At 45.1% G+C, this 15,087-nt stretch overlaps 1 long non-coding RNA gene across 3 annotated transcripts; it reads right to left on the bottom strand.

Annotated features, from left to right (window-relative positions):
- Nucleotides 1–3,781: 3,781 nt before the first annotated feature.
- Nucleotides 3,782–12,865, bottom strand: LOC309440032. Of its 3 annotated transcripts, none has more exons than XR_014184104.1 (4): nt 12,688–12,865; nt 6,577–6,898; nt 6,218–6,413; nt 3,782–5,057 (listed from the first exon to the last, which is right to left on the bottom strand). It is a non-coding gene; the product is annotated as an uncharacterized lncRNA (long non-coding RNA). The 3 variants fall into 3 exon arrangements; XR_014184105.1 differs by having other exon boundaries at nt 3,782–5,047; XR_014184106.1 differs by lacking the exon at nt 12,688–12,865 and adding an exon at nt 11,181–11,424 and having other exon boundaries at nt 3,782–5,047.
- Between the last annotated feature and the right edge of the window lie 2,222 nt (nt 12,866–15,087).

Raw genomic sequence — 15,087 nt, 5'->3', positions numbered from 1 at the left:
CTCATCTTGTCTGTTGCCACCCCAGAGATGATGACTCCGGTCCTGCAGTGACTCAGAGCAGCCGGCTTGGAGGAGCACAGAAGGCGCCCGTGTCCTGCGCAGAACCGCTGCCCTGGACCGGGGGCTGCGGTGGCTCCAGCTCCAGCTGCGGGAGCACAAGGGCCTGGGCGGAAAGCCAAAAGCTGTGGCCTGATCGCAGTGAATCTGTGCCTTTGAACTGAAAAATGCAAGATATAAAATGGATTTTTAAATAACTAGAAAAGGCATAGCAAGAGGCAGTTACAGTATCACAGTATGTTTGGGATTGGAAGGGACCTCAAAAGATCATCCAGTCCAATCCCCCTGCTGGAGCAGGAACGCCCAGGTGAGGTCGCACAGGAACATGTCCAGGCGGGTTGGAATGTCTGCAGAGAAGGAGACTCCACAACCCCCCTGGGCAGCCTGGGCCAGGCTCTGCCACCCTCACTGAGAAGAAGTTTCTTCTCAAATTTAAGTGGAACCTCTTGTGTTCCAGCTTGATCCCATTACCCCTTGTCCTATCATTGTTTGCCACCAAGAAGAGCCTGCCTCCGTCCTCGTGGCACTCACCCTTTATATATTTATAAACATTAATAAGGTCACCCCTCAGTCTCCTCTTCTCCAAACTAAAGAGCCCCAGCTCCCTCAGCCTTTCTTCATAAGGGAGGTGCTCCGCTCCCTTAATCATCTTTGTTGCCCTTTGTTGCTAGAAGCTGAAGCTAGAAAAAATAGAATTAGATATTGAGCATGATCTGGTAACAGAGAAAGCGAGTAACCACTGGAACAAGCTATCAAGGGAAAAGTGAATTCTCTGTCTTCTGACAATACTGAAGGAAAATGAGGATCTGACTCAAGAAGTGCGTTTTTCAAAACAAAACGTATTTTAGTCAAACAAAAAGAAAAGTGACAACAGTATTTAATGGTCCGTGAGGCTACCCTACCAGTCTAACAATATGTCGTGTCTGTAAACATTGTCATTCTGTAGAGCACATGCAAAAGTAAATGGTAAAATGCTGCTTAGTGAGCAGAGCGGAGAGGAGCGGGCTCTGAACTGCTGGCTGGGAGCTGGTGCTGGGGGCTCTGAGCACAAAGGCACAACGTGGCTCGGGCTCCTCGGGGCTGGCTTGACTCGCGAGCAGGGGAGGGGGTGAGTGTCGGCCACCAGGCCTGGGGGAGAGTGCTCAGCTGGGCAGCCAGGCTGAGGCACCAGCTGAGACATCACTGTTGGCATTGGCCACCTCAAATGGCAGCAAAAGCTCAGAATCCATCACATCCCATTACAGTCCTGGGCTCTGGCTTCTCTCAGCCGCATCCAGCTCAGATGGCATCTGGGCACTTGTTTTTCAAAAGCCTCGCTGCAGTGTGTCAGGCGTTTTGTCCCTCTGCCCATTAAAGTAGCAGCGTTCTAGCATCTACCATGTTAATTTGATTGACAACAGCAAAGTCACTAGAGAACCTCAAGGACTTTCTGGCTGGCTTGTTTCTGTGTTATAAAATTGTTGCTTGTTGTTAGAGAAGAAAACTGAAACACTTCCTTTAAATAATAGCTGAAGTTACTCTGTCTAATAGGGAGCTCTGAGATCTATGCTCAAATTCCCCATAAATTATAACATTGCTCTTTTAAAATTTCTCCAATCCTTCAGGAACAGAGAGGGATTATTAGTATTTTTTTTAACAAGAACTTTTGATTTTCAATGGAATTCACTCTGGAGGGCAGAACATTTATTTTTCCATTGTACAGAAGATTTGTAAAGGGGCAGGATTGGGCTATTATTAGAGTCCTTCCTAAAGAAAATCATCAAATCCTTTACAGCACTAGGCAGATCTGGGCTAGAAAGTATAGCAGGATGGCACAGAGCAGCCCAGATAGCAACAGAGAGAAAATGGAGCAGGAGGAAAGAAAAATGAGCGCCCGAAAAGAAGAGCAGGTGCCAATTAGAATCCTTGCAGGCTGCAGCAAGGGGCGAATATCAGCAGCTGCAGGAAAATAAAGGGTAGAGTGGATTAGTGTTAATCACAGGCACGGGGAAGTAGGAAAGGTTTTAAATGAGCTTTAAAAGGCAAAAATTGAGTTAGCAGCTCAGAAGAGAATTCCAGATCCATCAAGTGGAAGAGCAAAAATAAAATGCAGACTACCAGGAGATAGATCTGAGTCCTCAGCAATTAACTTCTTAGGGTAATAAGACCTTTTCTTTGGAAGCAGAAGCTTCTGTCTCTTTTTCTCTCCCAAGAACAGCACTGATTTCCTTAGCCTGCTGAAAGGGTGCATTTAGTGCTAGAAGAAAGTGGCTCCCACCTGATTGCTTTTTCACTGCCCTACACGGAGCACCCTCTTCTAGGAGAATGAAGCCACGAGGAACTGGAACGTGCCCCGTGTCTGGCATTACATTTGCGCAGGCATGCAGTCCAGATCGACAGCCTTTGGAACTGGGGGAGCTACAGCAGCCAACCTGGCCTGGCACTGTGCGGTGTTTGTGCAGGAACCTGGAACTGGCTGAAGACCTTGGGGTTGAAGATGAGCTGCAGACTCCAGTACAACCCCCAGTGGCGTCAGGAGCCCTTGGAGCGGGCTGGCTGGGCTGGAGTGGGCTGGCTGGGCTGCGAGGGCAGGGGTTCTGCCTGCAGCTCTGACGTACGGAATGTTACTGAACGTGTCTATGCTGCCACTTTAACTACCTGGGAAATGAGGACAGTAACGCTTTGTTACTAAAAAAAACAAAAGTGAGAAAGGAGAAAAGGAAAGAGAAGAAGAGAGGAGAGGAGAGGAGAGGAGAGGAGAGGAGAGGAGAGGAGAGGAGAGGAGAGGAGAGGAGAGGAGAGGAGAGGAAAAAAGGAAAAGAAAAAAGAAAGGAAAAGAAAAGAAAAAGAAAAGAAAAAAGAAAAAAGGAAAGGAAAGGAAAGGAAAGGAAAGGAAAGGAAAGGAAAGGAAAGGAAAGGAAAGGAAAGGAAAGGAAAGGAAAGGAAAGGAAAGGAAAGGAAAGGAAAGGGGAAAGGAAAGGAAAGGAAAGGGGAAAGGAAAGAGGAAAGGAAAGGAAAGGAAAGGAAAGGAAAGGAAAGGAAAGGAAAGGAAAGGAAAGGAAAGGAAAGGAAAGGAAAGGAAAGGAAAGGAAAGGAAAGGAAAGGAAAGGAAAGGAAAGGAAAGGAAAGGAAAGGAAAGGAAAGGAAAGGGAAAAGGAAAGGACGGAAAGAGAAAAGAAGGAAAGAAACGAAAGAGAAAAGAAGGAAAGAAACTAAAGAGAAAAGAGAAAAGAAAAGAAAAGAAAAGAAAAGAAAAGAAAAGAAAAGAAAAGAAAAGAAAAGAAAAGAAAAGAAAAGAAAAGAAAAGAAAAGAAAAGAAAAGAAAAGAAAAGAAAAGAAAAGAAAAGAAAAGAAAAGAAAAGAGAAAAGAAAGAAAAGATAAAAGAAAAAGGAAAGGGAAAAGAAAATTAAGCAAAACCCCCACCCACTGATTATATGTTCTTCCAGCATTAAGAAATACTATTCCTAGCCTTAGATTTCTCTACAACCTAAGAAAGAATAGCATGGTGTTTGAGTTTTGGTGTCTTTTGTATATTAAAGGCTAATGAGGAAACTAACACTAGATGAAAAGTTTGTTTTCTCATTAGCTAAACACTTCAGTTTTAAAAGCTCTATATATTCCTAGAATATTACGAATTTATTCTTTGCTAAACAATATCTCAATCAGTCCCTTTTTCATTTCCTTACATGACATTGTTTTAAGCAAATGCAATCAATGCCTTAGTTGCAGTCAGCAGTTCTGGGCCTCCGCACCACCGCATGGCCAGCAGAGGAAACCTCATCCAGACGAGGTGCAGCCACGTCCAACCAGCCAGAGCTCCTGGCACAGTCTGCGGCAGCTTCGTGCTGCACTGCTGGCTGCTGAGGGACAGACGGTGCTGGATCCAGCGCAGCGCTGGAGCGGCACAGAGGGGCAACACCCAATGTAGCATAAAACCCACCAGCGCCGTGCCAAACCTGCCCTGTTTTTACAAACACATTGGAACCAGCAGAGCAAGCATGTACGAGATCAGTGTTGTACATCGGATTGCCAGAGGGTGGATTTTGGTGATGAAAGCACAACCCTTCTGGCACGGTAGGAGATGTATCCAACACTGCAGCCTCAAACCGAGTCACCAGCCATGTGGCCACGAGGGGAAGAGATGAGCTCTCAACGAACAGAAAACCCAGGCTACTTGCTCCATGCTTTTCCAGTCGGACATGACTCTGTTTTAATGACCAAAGTTACACCAAAAAACAAGAATCTGAAAATAGGGCTTCATGACGGAAACGCCTCCACAGCTGTAACAGCCACTTCTCTGCTGCTTATGAACCACAAGAATAATATGGTGAAATGTGCCGACTTTTGCAGTTTTCCCCTCTTTTGTTGAAACTAATGAGTCACGATTAGAGTAATGCTTTTCTGTGACTCCGAAACCATTTTGCTTAATGAGGTACTAAGTCTTTATAATTAGGCCCAGAAGGGAACTGGGACGTGGCCCCTTAAGAGCAATAATTATTTAGGTTATTTATGGTAATAAAAAATTGAAAATAGGAATTCTTCCTCAGAATGTGACTATTTATTCTTTTACATATTGCCTAACAGGCAATTACCCTATTAAGGCAACGTTTTGTTGCTAAAGACATTAATTGAAATGTAAATTAAATGTAAATCAGCTAATTAAATTGATATGTAATGAACTTGTCATGCAGGCCTTTGAGATCAGATGCATTTTCCTAATAAACAAGTGTTACAGTGGTGCCATTGCTCACTGGTGTTAAGGTTGTTTAACGTGTTGCATCAATAACGCTCCTTCCCCAAATTCAAAGGTTTGGAAAGTGTCGTTAGAGCCCAGAATGGAGCTGGCACTGGGTGTTTCCAGATTTATTCCTTCCAATTATTTCCTGATGAACTTCATTGCTAGGTGAAACCTCTCACCAGCCCGATGCTGCTGTATCCGATGGCTTCTGGAGGGTCAGTGCTATCAGCTCAGTTGAGGTGGTGAACCCTCACAGAAGTGGAAAGATGACTCTAGATGTTCCTGAAATACAAAGAAATAAAAGGAGAAATGAAGCAATCGGAATTTGCTTGACAATTATATTACAAGGTAAACATCCAAGCCAACATCATCAAGCCAATCCAGCAACAGCAGAATGAGCCACAATAACCTCCTGTGCCATCCACACCAAACAAGTAACCTTAATCATCAGTGTGAGCCTGTGTCAAACTGTGCATTATAGAGAAGGAGTGCGAAGCTCTCAGTTCTCCTATGAAATGATCCGTTTTCCTGCAGCTGCATTTTGGGCCAGACCTACTAAAATTTCTGGCTTGAATTTAGGTCCTGTATTGAAGGTATCTTGGAAGATGGAAGCCCCTTCCCTGCCGCGTACGTGGACAAAACTCACTGCCTACAATAATGCAACAGTGAGGCAAACATCACAGATTTTGATTTTGAAAAGTCTCAGGTCTGCACCTTATAAAATGCGCTGCCCACTGCCATGCGAGTCGTGCAGACATTTTGTATGTAAAACTCAAGCAAACGTGGCAAAAAGAGCTGTGAGAGCGAGGGAATAGGAACGTGGTGTGTAATTGTGGAAATGCTTTTGCAGGAAGTTTTCCTGGCTCCATCGTGCCATAGTTGCACCTGAGCATTCCCACATAATTGTTCTGTCTTGAACAAATCTGGTGCTGCATTTCTAACAACTTCTACCCAGAGAACCTTCCACCCTGCAGTCCTTTGGGGCCCGGGGGTATTTGATAAACATGTCAACTACCACTCTGCTTTAGCTCGAATGCAACGTCTTGTTTTTTCCTACTGAAGAACACTCCAGTTTGAAGTTTACAGAGCAATTAAAGACCCTCGTGGGGCCCCTGATATGTAGAGATTGTCAGCATATGTAGATTAGTAATTGTCAAGTTTCTCCCTAAGGCCAAAGAGCTCTCAGTCAAATTCCAGAGATCATCAAGTATTCAGATTTCAGTGGGCTTTGTGTCGTACACAACATAGTGGCATAATTAAACTACAATGCCTCTTTTCTAATAAACTTTTGGATCTGGCTCTGTTTCTATTAATTTCTTGTAATTAGCTATGATCACAAAATAAAAATAAACATCAATCTAAAGCTGCAACTTTGCTGCTTGCAAGAAGACACCTTGGGAACAGCTATTTCTTTACTGCTGGAGTTTGGGGACCACACTTACTGCTGTGACTTGCGAGGGCCTGTTGGAGGCCGAAAACCGGCAGACTGAAGGCACGATCCTCCTCTGACTCCTTTTTGGCTGACACATGGTCACAGGCCATTGCATGATGAGCTGTGTCTTCATTGACCTGTTGGCTTGTACTCTAGTTCAAATTTTAGTCTTGTCTTCTGCAGTTTTCACATATTTGAACAGTGATCTAGATAGAAACCGGAAAAAGAAAAAGAAATATTGACTTTAGGGGTCAGAAAAGGAAATTAGTATAAGGATGCTCGCAACCCAGGCTGATGCTGTAATGGCCATGTGCAGCATCCCCTGTTGTTGAGCCCACTACCCCCCATGCTGGGCAATCAAATACACACCTGAATTTAGATTAATTTGCTTGACTGTTGAAGAGGAACCGTGCTGGTTTGCTTTGCATCTTGCATGGTCCAATCCTTGAGGATCAAATCGCTGCTCTAATTCAGTGTTCCCTGGTAGCTAGAAGGTAGCAAGAGCAACAGGATGGAGCTTTCATGCAGTAAGGGTGGCCTTGGCACGTTCTGCCAGCTGGGTCCTCGGCCGCGGTTCCCACATACATTGTGTTGTGGTACCGGGGCTTGGAAGGTACAAAGTGTTGGTTGTTGGCCAGCATCCATTGTTGGAGTCCCGCTCCACCCATCTGTGTCTGTTTGCGGACAAAACCTGTGGCAAGGAGTAAATTGTTACACATCTCTGTGATGTTCCTGACCTACAAACTGAGATTTTCAAAGCCACGTGTGGGATCTGAAAGTTTAATGCCTAATAGAATAAAAAAGAATTGGACTTGGAAATTGTGAATGCAGCTCTGATAATCTTCATTATAGCATGTTACATAAAAGAGATAAGTTGTTACGCACGAGGAGCAGACCTTCATTTCCATGCTGTTCATACCTTTTAAATGTAGCACAGGACAAATTGACTGTGCTCGGGAATTGACGGAAATCTCCTGTTAACATCGGGCTGCCCGTGCACACGTGTGTGCTCTTTGTTGAACGCTCAGCCACACGTGCCCAAACCAGCCGTGTTCTCCAACCGGGCAAGCGAGTGAAACCCTGAGAAACCCCAAATCATTTCTGCATCAAGAAAGAAACTATTATCTCCATCACTGTATTTGCACAGCAGCTCCTGCTCTGTAAATCCCACCTTGAGTCACAACTTAGACTCCAGTGCTGGAGTGTTGGCGGCTCTGAAGACTGAGATCTGTTGGTTGCCCCAGACAAGACAGCTGGAGCATCCCCTCCCAACACAAAGCACAACCTGAGGCCAGCGGGTAATTTCAGAGTGGTTTTCTGTAGTCTCAGGCCTCCGAATCTCTAAATAGGCTCCACGTCCCCAAGTGCCTTTGTGGGCTAAATCCTCATTTCGTGAAAATCCCTTAAATTCCTGCCATCATTGAGCAACACCCATCGGTGAAGTGGCTCTTCTCCAGCTGGCCCACTGTGTATTGCAGAGTATAAGGCTGCGTCCTTTTCAGAGTCCTGGTATGAAAACTGGATCCCAGCAGCATGAACAAAATTGGGCTTTAGACAGTAGCCCAGAGAAGAATCTCAAGAGTCCAAATAAAAAGAAGAAGAAAAAAAAAAAATCCTCACGTTCTTCCTATGATGATACGTCTCAAAATCATTAATTTTGCTTGTCCTGTATCATATCTTAGGGCAAGCTGCTTTTCCCAACTGAATTGCAGCGTGGTGTTTGGTTCGGTGGGTTTAACTGAAGCGTGGGTTTAACTATCTGGAAAAGGCAACGTTATCTGTAATAAAGTAACTCCTTCAAATTTACTTGCTTGATCTTGTACTTTGGTTGGGCTGCCAGAGTCTTAATGCCTGGAAAAGTACCTGTTAGCCAGGGGTCCTGGTTGGAAAGGACTGTAGGTTTGAGGGGCTGGATGGCGCCATCCCCGCATCGGCGCTGGGAACGTATCCACGGGCGAGCAGCCGGAGCTGCCTCCTAATTCCCCATCTCCTCTTTGGCTCAGCGAGATTTCAGCTTTGCTCACTGGACTCTTCTCTCCCTGCTCTCCCTGAGCTATATTTTCTAAGCACCAATTTCACTCCAAAATTAAAGATGAAATTTAAAGATTAGGGACTGCAGGTTTGTTTTTTTTTTTTCCAAAGGCATTTCGATGTCTCATACTCATTGATTGAGTTAGGTATCTAAATCATCCAGAACAATCTGGCCCCCATCCCAAATTATGTGGTGTAAAAGGCCAATTTGACTTTTAAAATGCTCTGCATTTTAATCGCCTGCTGTGCGATTAGCGCCACACGTAATAAACACATTTTGTGCAGAGGGCAGGTGTGGGTGATGTAATGGATCCTGCTTGGATATAAACGCCAGAAATATCAAATACCACGTGCACCAGTCTTAGTCCCAGTCAATTCTAATTACTTTAGTGGTCTGCCTCCAAATTCAGATGCACCATGGTGAAACTGAGGTCAGGATACAGTACATGATTCTTATCTTAATACCACTTTAGTACTGTAAAGGTCAAACTGAGCATCATCCAAGGAGAAGACATAAGGGCTCTGTTAATTACTCTTCACTCCTTGAACAGAAGGTTGAAGATTGTGCCTCTGCTTAAGAGCATTCTGTGTGTTTAACTTAAAAACCGAGGAAGAACAAAGGAGCCATTCGTGCAATGATACTGAAGTGAGCCTTGCTGAGCTCTGCCTAAAGTCTCACAGCACTCACTCTGCCAGCCTTTCAAGCTACAACCCACATGTTCATTTGCAGAGACAGTGGAAATCTGGGCTCAGAGCTGGTTTTAGTTGAACTCGGCTCACTGTTATACTGTTAGGTGATGTTACCACTAACTTCACCCATTTCCAAGTAACCTTCCCAGAAGCCCACACTCACAAGACATTATTTTGTTCTTTTCTCTGAAGCAAAGTAAGCAAAGTCTTTGCTAAGACCAGAGAGCGATCCCAGTCCACAGCCGTTCATTTGGGGTTATCGCTAACGTGTTAACTGCTGAAAGCAGAAACACCAAAACCCAACATAGTGAGAGCTGATTAAAATTCAGCCCACTGTATCACCCATAAATAGGAAATAAAGAATCCGTGGTTGTGATTAATTGTCCATAAATGGCCATTGCTTGCTTCCTCTATTCCATATAAACACAGCCCGTGTATTTATTCAGCTCACCAAAAGAGTAACAAACAGATCATTCCTATTTGCCAGGATTTGGGATTTAAGCAAATACGTAAAGCGGGAGCTCTGTGCTTGTGTGTCTGTCGACATGCACGCACATCTGCTCTTCTGCCTGATTTGCAATATTCATTAGGAAATTCAGTACTTTTTTTTATAAAGGTGTACTTGTCAATATATCAAAATACATCAAGATGTCAAATCACAGCAGTGTAAGCTTTAGTTAAGGATTTACTTTTTTTTAAATTGGAAACATCAGTCTAAGGATTGATAATAATAATAACGAATGTTTCTGTGTTTATACATTGCAACTTGACCAAATCTGAGACCTGCAGTAGAAGCACTGAGAAAAATAATAATAATAATAATAATAATAATAATAATAATAATAATAATAATAATATGTGATATGCAGAAACTAGACCTGTAGGTTGGAGCAATGGTGGGTAAAGCCTGTTTTTAGCACTTGCGAATACGCCTTCGTTAAAGCACCAGCTTGCTTGTTTGTGGTTGAGCTGGGCTCACTGGAGCAGAGCTGCCTGCGCCATTGTCTCTTTGGCAAAGCACAGAAGCCTCTCTCCTTTGCAGTGATTTACGGTCCAAGGGCTGCAGCCGTGGATCGCGCGCTGCATCCAGCGCCTTCGGCCTCTGCTGGCACCGGCTGCTGGGCACACCAGGCATCTCTCTGGAAATGCCACTTTGCAGGCGTTTCAGTTGCAGTGCCGGTCCAGCAATGGGAGGTGACACTCAGAAAATTTGGTCTCTCTGCCCCTATCTTCCTGAATCATTAAGCAAATCATTTGTTTGCGTGCTGTCCCAGTTCCCTTAGCTGTTAAAACACAAACCTCATTAAAGGCACTGCAGATCAAGGAGGGAAAATGCTGCAAAAGAGCTAAATATTGATATTATTACACTCCTTGCTGCAAAGCAACCAGTAAAATTGTCAGAAACTTGTATAAGAAGCAGGAAGCAGAATCCCAGAATGGGTGAGGTTGGAAAGGATCTTGAGATCATCTCGTCCATCCCCTCTGCTCACCTGGGTCAGTTGAGCAGGTTGCCCAGCATTATGTCCAGCTGGGTTTTGAGTATCTGCAGGGATGGAGCCTCCACAGCCTCTCTGGGCACCTTGTTCCAGTGTCTGACCACCCTCACAGTTAATCAGCGTTTGTTTTAATTGGTGCCTGCTGCCTCTTGTAATGTGTGATCCCCACACACCCCCGAGCAACCAGGGAGCACCAGGTGGGAAATGCACGTGGCCAGATTTGATCTGAATGCGTCCAGTCGCTTTTGAAATCCTAGTCTTCATTCCCTTTTCCCCTGTTAATTTCTCGCAACGTGAAATTTGGCTGCTTTTGCTTGGAGACCAGTGTCAGCGTGTTGAACCAGCGGGTTAACAGCCTCATGTCTCCTGGAGATGCTCTGGCAGGGCCCAGGACGCCTGGGAAGCCAGCAGAGATTGTCTAGCAATAGGGAGCTTCCCCCGAATTGTAAACCACAGTGATTACCAGCACCCCCACCACACAGCTCCTCCAGTAAAAGGAAAAAAAGCTCACGCCTAAAGATGTTATCATGCATAATTCAGGGGAAGAAATCCATACTGCATTTAAAAGATTACATCTTATCATCTAGGGTACTTATTAGCTTGATGATTTAAAAGTACACGGAGATAGAGTCTTTCCTGCTAGTCTGCACTGGCATCAATGCAGTTGTGCTGATGAATGATCAGCCTTCTGGCTTGGTTTGGGACTAGAACTGCTTTTCTGAGGCCAGAACTGGCCCAGGCAGGATTGGGACGTACCTGATGTACCAGGATCGGGACGGTTCGCAGTGGCAGCCCCGTCCCTGCGTGCGTGGGCCGTGGGTCACAGCAGACACTCCGCGCCGTGGAAACACGCAGGCAGGACACTGATCACACCGTGCTGCTAAACCCATGTCAAAGCAGCAGCAATAGCATCTCTGTGTCCCTCTCGTTGTGCCTGTGGTCAAATCCGGTGTTTTGAACACAGAGGAGTATGAACACATCTTTGTACAAAATGCAGGCATCTGGATACTGAAGGAGTGAGGAGGTTGGAACAAAATGCAGGCAAATTTGCCTTGGCCATCACCAGTTGCTCTGATGGCCACTGATGATTTCCAAATACAGATTCCCCTCCTTGTAACCTGGCGTGTCCCACGCTACATGGCACCCCAGCTCAAAACAGGGCTTGGGCTTCCACTCCTGCCCCATACTGTGCAGACAGGCACCATTTTTCTAAATCAATGAAAATTAGAGATCGTTTTTTTCAGCCCATACACAGGCTGATATGAATCCAGTTACAGATTTGAAACGTAAATGGTTTAAAAATGGCACTGGCACCAGAGAATAGTTCCATTCAAATGCTGCATGCCTCGAGATTGAAAGGAAAGTTGGGCTGTGACCATTTTTCTTCTGCAGCATCATACTGTCCCTATTATGTCTTGCATCTCCACGGTATCAGGAGGCAGGACAGTTGGCATTCGTGGCAAAACTACTCCAGTTAACCATTTTTTGTACCTCTCTGCAACATCTAAATGAAGTACACTCCTTTTAGCTTTTTGTTTATGGCCTACATGAACGCAGTAAGTGTGGAATGGTGATGAAGTTGAGCAAGAAAACTTGATTTGTTATTAAAGCTATGTGGAGGTGTTCCTGGGCAAACAAGATTAACCCCTAAAGGTGGCACCTACACTGGTTATAGCGGCTGGCAGGGGGGGTTCTGGGGTTCTCCGTGTGGCTTTCCACACAACCGCTGTCATCTCACAGATCCCCCAGTTGTCTTGTGGGCATTTGACTAACGAATAACCTGGGAACTGTGATGTTCACAGTCTTTTCAGTCAGAAATCTTCAGATGAATGGTTTGGGAAGTCTCAGTTTGGCTGAGCGACGCTTCGGTTCAGAAGAAGGTGCAACGAACATACAGCGTTAGAGTGATGGGAAAGGAAGTACTTTGCAAAAATCCTTCTCCCTATTTTTTCAAGGTTGAGAGGTATGAAACATCTGCATTTAACAGCCGTTATATTAATTGCTGTTTGCTCTCTGCCAACGCTACTTTGGGAGCACCTGCGATGATTTAGCCAAGCACCCTCTACTATGGTTCGTCCATGGGGTCTCATTCACGTCCCCCGCTGGCTCAGTGACCCAGTCCTGTCCTGCCTCAAAGAGTCTGGGGCCACCATGTAAGAAGTGGGTGTTTCCTCCCATGACAAAAGGCCTATGTTAGTATGAGGTGGAATTACCGTAGGGTTTTGGATGGTAGAGGTGAATCACAGAAAGAAATATTCCTCACCTTATCCTAAATCCTGCAACATCAGATCCATGGAAGAGCTGAGAGTTGTATTCAGGATTTCCAAGTTGAAGTCCTGGCTTTATTTAGAAGAACAGCAGAACTCTTCTTCACCTAAAAGGACCAAAGGTTTCACCCAACCCTCAGTGCTGAACCACAAGCTCTACAAGACCCCCCCATGCTAAAGAACATCTCTGTGCTCTAATCAGCCTTCTGAGCTAAAGTTAAGTTGTGCTCTTTCATTTTTTAATCTCCCCTGTTCCTCCTACTTCTTAGTCAAGCCTCCCTGGACGTGCTACGTATTTTCCACTTGGTGACTCAGTATCAGCTGCTCACATTTTTTTGGGAGCGTGACAGGCTTGTGACAGACCAAGAGGGACAAGGAATCTGTCTTAGGAGAGGAGGAAATCAAAGTGCAAAGTACAACATGGATTTGCTGAAGAAGAACTTCTCCCCGCTCTGCTTTCAGCACCTCTCAGCTGCAGCACACAACATGGGTGACATCTAGGCCCTAAACCAATTTACACCTTCATCCAGCCTTACAATGGGTTCGTAGTGCTACAGGACAATCTTAGTGGTACACGCAGGAAGCAAAACCAATAAAATCCCTCCCCTTCACCTAGCACCAAGGGGAATGTGCGCAATTCCGCAGCACGTGCCTGTGCTGCTTTAGCTGGAAGAAACAGAGGTAGCAGCCCTGCATGTGCAAAATGAACAGGGAACTCTTTATACTCAGTATGATTTTGTGTGTGTAACGGGGGATCACAGTAGGATATTGATTCCCTTATGGCTGTGAGAAAGACTTCGTCCCCAATGGCAAAACTTGCTCTAGTACTTTATTTTCCTTCCAGACACTAGTGGGTAATAAAATTTTCCTTTGTACATCCAGGTTATTGATATTGCAACTTAAGTTAAAGTTGGATGGTTTCTGTTCCCACTGCTTCCAGATGGTAAATTTCAAGCCTTACTGGAAAAGCAGCATTTTTGTATTTTGTAAATTTAGAATTTTTCTTTTTTAAACATTTTCAATGATAATTAATTAAAAATTTCATGGAAGAAAGAAAAAAAAAGGACTGATTTTTCAGGTTCTTTCACATCCATTGCCCATCAGCCCTCCTGCGCTCAGCCTGCCCTGTGCCCCTTGCACAGGAGGATTCAAACCTCGCCAGACCTGCTCTCTCTAAATCACATCTTCCTTCTGTGTGTGCTGCTCTGCAATGGAGAGGTACATGAAATGGGAATAAATCACACCTCCCTGTATTAACCAGCAACAGCAACCCCTGACTGCAATGCAGTTCACATCAGGTGCCCTTGAATCTCTGCTCAAAGCCACCAGATGGGGAAGAACATGAGTAATGAGAGGTGCTCCTCTGTGCCCAGGCAGAACCACAGACAGCCGCAGCGTGTCTGATCTGACCCGAAACCCCTCTGGAGCACCACGGAACTCCAGTCCACAGCGCGCTTACCTCCAGAGAACGGGTGAGACGATGCTTGGTCAGCTCTGCTGGGTCTGCAGCGTGTGGCTCCGGGAAGTTGGGCTCGTCCGTGCCTGTGGGTGACCCGGTTGTGTTACAGGGGGACACCGAGGTGGGCAGCAGGTTCTGGGCCACCCTCCCGCTCCAAATGGTGCTTGCAGGGAGCACATAGTGACATGGACAAACTGCACCTGCATCAGCAACACCTTCCCTGGAGCCCTGGGCTTGCAGAGACCCAGGGAACTTGCTCTCTGCTAAACCGGGTCTATTGACTGCTGAATACTGATACTAAAGCACAGGGAAAACCTTAATCAACTCTTGCAAAGTGCTCCGAAATCTTTTTCTGCACAAGGACAGAAAGACTTTAAGGCGAGAAAAATCAGCTCCTTTGCAAGCCGTGTCGAATGTTTTTAGGAACCTTTAGTACAGAAGGAAATGCAGTGAGCTCTGCTTATGAATCGTTACCATCCAGCTCTGTGCCTCAGGCTGCTGAGGAACTGGTTTAACTTATTTTATGTGAAAAGAGATAGACAGACACAAGCACACGCATACACATATATATATAAAAAGCACACACACAAATATAATCTGGGAGGCAAAGACAGAATCTGTATCAGAATTTGTGATATCTTCCTGCACCAGGTAAGGGAAGCATCTTTTTCCCTTTAACCGGGTGCTGTACATACATTGTTTCCTTGCAGTCTGTCTTCAGGTTAGAGCAGTTCACAAGGTTTTTTCAGCAGATGTGTTATTCAATTACTTCAGGGCTTTTCCATTTGTAATATTATGAAGCAATGATAGCCAGCAGACTTCACCTGTCTTTTAGAGATAGCCAGCCTGGTAATTTTAACTCTGCCCATTTTATCCACACCAGTAAATCTCATAACATGCTTATAGAGAGATTCCAATTTTTGTAGAACCTTCTCCC

The sequence above is a fragment of the Streptopelia decaocto genome, assembly GCF_964273445.1.
Source record: "Streptopelia decaocto genome assembly, chromosome: 5".
NCBI classification, from domain to species: Eukaryota; Metazoa; Chordata; class Aves; order Columbiformes; family Columbidae; genus Streptopelia; species Streptopelia decaocto.
This window is presented reverse-complemented; position numbering and strand designations above follow the sequence as displayed.